The sequence below is a fragment of the Tasmannia lanceolata genome, unplaced genomic scaffold (assembly GCF_043159265.1).
Source record: "Tasmannia lanceolata isolate RefF3 unplaced genomic scaffold, GAP_Taslan_0.1 ptg000023l, whole genome shotgun sequence".
Taxonomy (NCBI): domain Eukaryota; kingdom Viridiplantae; phylum Streptophyta; class Magnoliopsida; order Canellales; family Winteraceae; genus Tasmannia; species Tasmannia lanceolata.
Genome location: NW_027518700.1, coordinates 36,783,441 through 36,789,440, shown reverse-complemented (window position 1 = coordinate 36,789,440; position 6,000 = coordinate 36,783,441).

Genomic DNA, 6,000 nt, shown 5'->3' with positions numbered 1-6,000 from the left:
GATCCATCTGATCAACGAGGTCCAAGAGAACAGCTGACGCACAGCGAGAAGGCTGGACAGTGAGGAACCTAGCAAAGGAGCAGAATCTCAGAGCGCGACCTCGGGCTTTTTGAATATCCACAGCACCAATATGCCCAACAGGAGGGTAAATGTCAATCAGTTGTTGCATGGACACTTCCTGGTCTTTGATGAAAGAGTTCATGGATTCATCTGGATTATTCATCAAGCGAAGGAACAAAGGACGATAATCCGACACGTAAGATGGCTTCACCAGAGGGCCATCTACAGGATATTCCAATAAGGCACACCATTCTTCAAAGGTGGGACACATTTCTTGGTTGCCAAAACGGAAGACATGATGATCGGGATCCCAACACTCTGATGCAGCATAGAGTAATCCCCAATCGAGCTTGATGGCGGCCACGTAACCGAAGAGATTTTTCTCTTGCTCACTTATGGCATAGATATGGGATTCTCTTAATGTACCACGGATCCAATCAAGAATTGTACGAGTAGACATGGTGTCTGTAAGCCAGGAGAAAGGATACAGGGATAATCAGGATTACATGAACATGAGATTAGGATGAGTTCCTACCAATATAAAGGAAGTATGGATACTCGATCGAATCAGATAATATAAGATTAAAAATCGTACGATCGAGATGAGATGAGATAGCATAAGATTGCTTTCAACGGATGGATCATGAATGACTAATCCTATGAGATCTTTGGAAATGAATGGGATTTAAATCCTAACCCCAAAGGGAAAGTTTTTTAATCTTTGCACATTTTATCAGTGTTACCTGAAGGCATCAACCCTAATCCTAATCTAGCGGAGTGGAGAGAGGATCTCGACTCATGACTTTGTTTGTGTACCTAGGACCGATCGTAGCCATTAGAAGATGGTCTACGGCCTAATCTAGACACAAATAGGTAGGATATCCTAAACTAGGCTCACACACGTGATGCACATGTGTTCGTATACTACATGCATGTGTGGGTTAATCTAGGGGTAAGGCCAAGAGTTCCCTTAGCGCGAATCCCTGTTCGATATACTGTACCAGTGTCCGGCGTATCAGTACGTGAACAAGAGATCCGTTTACGTACCATAAAGGTACTAGGCTAAGGGTGGAATGCTTCTCTAGCACAGAGGCACCAGGTGATGAAATCCCAGTCAACCATGCTAGATAACACTCCGGGTTCCTAAAATAGGACGTGTGTGCATGTGAGATGCAGGGGTTTAGATGAAAGTGATGTAAGTGTGTGCAATAAGTTCGCGCAATATATGATGCCTTCAGGTTTTGTTAGATTAAGTTTGAGTATATGTGATGAGAAAATAAAGCATACAAACTAATCTAACAAGCATAAAAGAGATAGAGTTTTCATGAGCCAGTTAAAATAGATTCAAATGAGTTATCCTTTGGAATTGTAATGAAGTTAGGTGGTCCCCAGCAGAGTCGCCAGACTGTGGGACATGATCCCGCGAGAGGGGTGGGGCGCGAGCCGCCATGCACTCTCTCTTGGTCTCTCGTACCCACGCGATTGGCGTGTGCATTTTATTATTGATTCGTCTTTCCTGTGAACTTGGGATCACTAAGGCAATCCGAATTCCACACGAAAGAGACTGACAGAGTCGCCACCTAGATGTGGGATCTAGGACCCATAATTAACCAGAAATCTAGACTCGCTACCTGGTTACGAGAATGGAAGGTATGGGGAGTTATCCACCACATGCACCATTCTTGTCCGATAATCGGTCTTCGATTCCAAAAGCTAACTCTTTTAAATTTATTTTAAATGGCTCATTCAACTCTATGTTAATGTGCGAACTAAGTGACATGCATCCTAGAATCTAATTTCAATGTGAATCCTAGATGTGTATCTTGATTTATTAATTTGTCTGGATTCATTCTAAGTGAAAGTTCTCCTAGAATTCTAATTTCATGGAAAACCCTAACTGATTTGATTAAGTATTTACAAGAAAATTAATATACAAAACACCACAATTTGTTGTGGTGCCGACTCGCGGGTGGTATGCCGTCAGACATCCAAGCTGCCTACGTACCCAAGCCTCACTGGGATCAGAGTCGACGTAGTTCGGTGCACCTAAGCTAAGCTACATATGCCTAACTCAACTAGGACACCGACCTAGACAGAATTGACTGTTTCAACAGTTTTGAGAGAAGTTATTTAATTCAAGTTGAGGATTTTATTATCTTAGGATTTCATCTGAGATGCTATATGATTCTTATCTAAATGCAAATTGTTCCTTAGACTAATGCAGGTTTGCCTACATCCTAGGTTACTAGGCTCGTCTTAAGGAAAGATTGGGTGACTAGTGTGACTAGACCTATGGCACGGTTGTTATACATAACAAACGTCCGTGATGAGGCTGGACTCCTAACTCTAGGACTCCCTAAAACTTAGGACACGACACAACACTAGTGTTCCTAAATTGGGCTCTAATGGTTCTTAGATTGGAAACCATAATCCAATGGTTCCGGAAGACTCGAGACAAATCAATTCAAATTCTTGAAGTTAATTAATTTCAGATTTCATGGATTTTTGATTTATGGACACTTGAGGATTACCAATGGTTCTAGGGTTCACCAATTTCGGCCCAGAATAGCATCCAAGGAAGGGAATCGTGCGTTCTTTCCTTGCGCAATTTAATACTTAGGTTATAACATCTTATTGCCTGGCATATCTCAGGATTTCCGTGGACAGTAACCTCGGAGCCAACAACATGCTATAGCTTAAGTATTCAAATTGTCAAAGATCGGTTGCAATTGGGATACGATTATGGATGCACTGACCATTTTTCCAGGGAATTCTAATGATCCTAAGATTTCTGTTTCAATGGATTAAGGAGTTAATGTGTGACAGAGATTTAAGGTTCTTTAGAAATTTTCAGATGATTTTCAATTAATTTCGGATTTTCAATGAATTTTATCAATTTTAAACATATGAGTGATTTTACAAGTGAAATTGTAGCAAACGAATTCGAAATGAGTTGAAATTTCTACAGCAGCAAGATATGATGAAATGTAGCTTACGGAAAGAGTTTTACAGATTTTTACATTAAGTTCATATTTAATTTCGATTTAACAATTGATTGACCAGATTGCACAAATAACACAGAAACCACTAGAAATATGAATCTAAATTCAATGAAATTTCTACATTAATAAGATATAAGTAAAAATAATATACTCAGAAATTTTCATGAATTTTGGAAACCATTTACTATCAGTTTCAGATTTTTTAATTTTCAGACCAGATTATGAATTAACTCTACATCCCATATGAAAACAGATCCAAATCACTTGAAACTTTTACAGTAACTAGAAATGTGAGATTGAAGACTACTGTAAAAATTTTAAGAATTTTAGTTGTGATCGGATGTCAGTAACAATCCCTCCAAAAGCTGGTAAATTTCAAAGAAAGCATAAAATAATATACCAAACAAATTCTCAAAATTCTCAAAATTTCATGGTAAAATGTACTGGTATCATATTAGTTTCCCACGAAATTTCATTAATTTTGGAATTCATTTAGTATATATTTTATTTTCGAAACACTCATGGAGATCATGATTTTGAGCATACATATTTAATTTTCAACTAAATCCAATTAAATACTAAAAATCATGCAAATATACCAAATAATTCTAGAAAAATCTAAAAATTAAGTACCTACCTGTGATCGAAATCCTCGCCGAATCCGAGAGCCGAAAAATTCGAAAATCGCACCGCCGCTTGATCCGCTTCCGCTTTCTTTCTCTTTTTCTTTGTTTTATTTTCTTTTATATTTTTTTTTATATGGAACAAGGGAGAGAGATGGGGAGAAACAAATAAGGAGAGAAAGTAGATAATGATAGTGTGAGAGTGAGAGAGTGAGAGATATTGAGGGAGGGAGATATTGAGAGAGAGAAAGAGAAAACTATCCAAAAACAATGTGTTGTTTTTCTCCTTCTTTCTTCCTCTCATCACCTCTCTTTATATAGTGAAAAACTTAGTGGAGAGGTGGAAATAAAAAATGAGAATGGTGGGTGTGGTGGAGAATAATGGAATATATAATGGTAATGGTGGGAATGGTGGTGGGAATAATGGAATATATAATGGTAATGGTGGGAATGGTGGTGGGAATAATGGAATATATAATGGTAATGGTGGGAATGGTGGTGGGGATAATGGAATATATAATGGTAATGGTGGGAATGGTGGTGGGGATAATGGAATATATAATGGTAATGGAGATAATGGTGTTATTTTAAAGGGAAAAATGAAGTTAGTGGAAATGGTAGAGAAAGTTAAGTCATGCTAATGGTGAGTCCCACTTTGTGGGTTCCGCACAAGCGGGCCCCACATCAGCGGGCCCTACACAAGCGGGTCCCACATCAGCGGGTCCCACACAAACGGGTCCCACATCAGCGGGTCCCACACAAACGGGTCCCACACTAGCAGGTCCCACACTAGCAGGTCCCACACCAGCGGGTCCCACACAAACGGGTCCCACACCAGCGGGTCCCACATTCTCTTTTGCTCGGATTCTCATGAATAACCCTTCTCAATACTCAACGGAAAAAAAAATCAGAACATTGCAGGAATGACCAGAAAGATTTGAGAAAGCGTAAGGGATGAACACGGGAATGGAAAATACTGAAAAATTGACAGCGAAACCCTAATTTCTTTGTTGATCAAAGCAGAGCAAAATGGGGGTGTCTACAGAATCTGACCGTCACACCTCAATTCTTTCATCAATCCCACCATACACCATCATACCTTGTTTTCTTCAACCAAAACCCACTTCATTTTCACTTTTGCAATCTTCCACCACCGAACCCTATTTTCCATTAAAATCTAGAGCCACCATCTTCACCCTCCTCAATCCTTCTGCCATCCTCTTTCTCATTTTTTCTTCCTCAAACCTTAGATCAAAATCCATCCCTATCTTCCCCATCTCATCTATACTAACCACTATTCTTCCCTCTGCCATTGATTCTGGCAATCTTGCCGGAATCCGACAAAACCCCATTGATTCATCCTCATTTTCCCTTACCATCAAACCCTCGAAAACCCATTTCCACCCAACACCACCTCCTCTTATCTTTGAAACCCTAATTTCCCAACCTTTTTTCCTTTCTTATCACAATCTGACCATTCCCCACAAGATCCGGCCCATTTCTACCTTTCTTCTTCTCCTTTTTTACCTCCATTTTAAGCCACCTACACCTCCATCGTTTGTTACACAGAGCATATCAATAGCTGGAAAAAAGAAAAAAACAAAGTAGAGGGAGGTAGCAGAGAGAGAGAGAGAGAGAGAGCGGGGGGAGGAGCCACCATCCCCAACATCGTCCCCATCACCTTCTCGTCCTCGGTCCAGCTCCACCACCATCTTCTTCTCCACCGGATCTAGATCCCATCCACCAAACCCTTCTCCATTTACCCATTCACCCACCTTCATTTCCTATCTATACAAACCCTTGAAATCCATCTCATCACCATCATTTTCCTCCCAGCTAATTCCGGCCAGCCACCATTTCTTCTCTGATTTAATCTAGGGATAGTGAAGAGAGGAAAGCGGCGGGCTCAAATACGTATATTGCATCCATCAGGTACCTGTTTTTCTTTCTCTGCTTAATTTTAAAAGGTTAGTATGAGTAAGGAATTTCTGAATGATTCTTCTTCGGTTTTGCAAATTTTACTTCATGTATGATAATCTGGTGATGATTTTCTGAGACAGTGGACCTCATGCCCTTGATTTGATTTGTTTTGAGATTGAGATATTAATTGCCTTTGAAATGTTAAAAATCTGATCACACACTCCTTGTTCATTGTTTTCGAAATGTAATATATATATATATATATATATATATATATATAGCAGTTTGAAGATCTGATTACATGGTTGAGCTACAATATCTTTCACTATATTGTCGGTCTTCCCTAAGATATGTGAATTGATCTTGTGATTTACTTAGTCTCCTTGTTTGTAGGG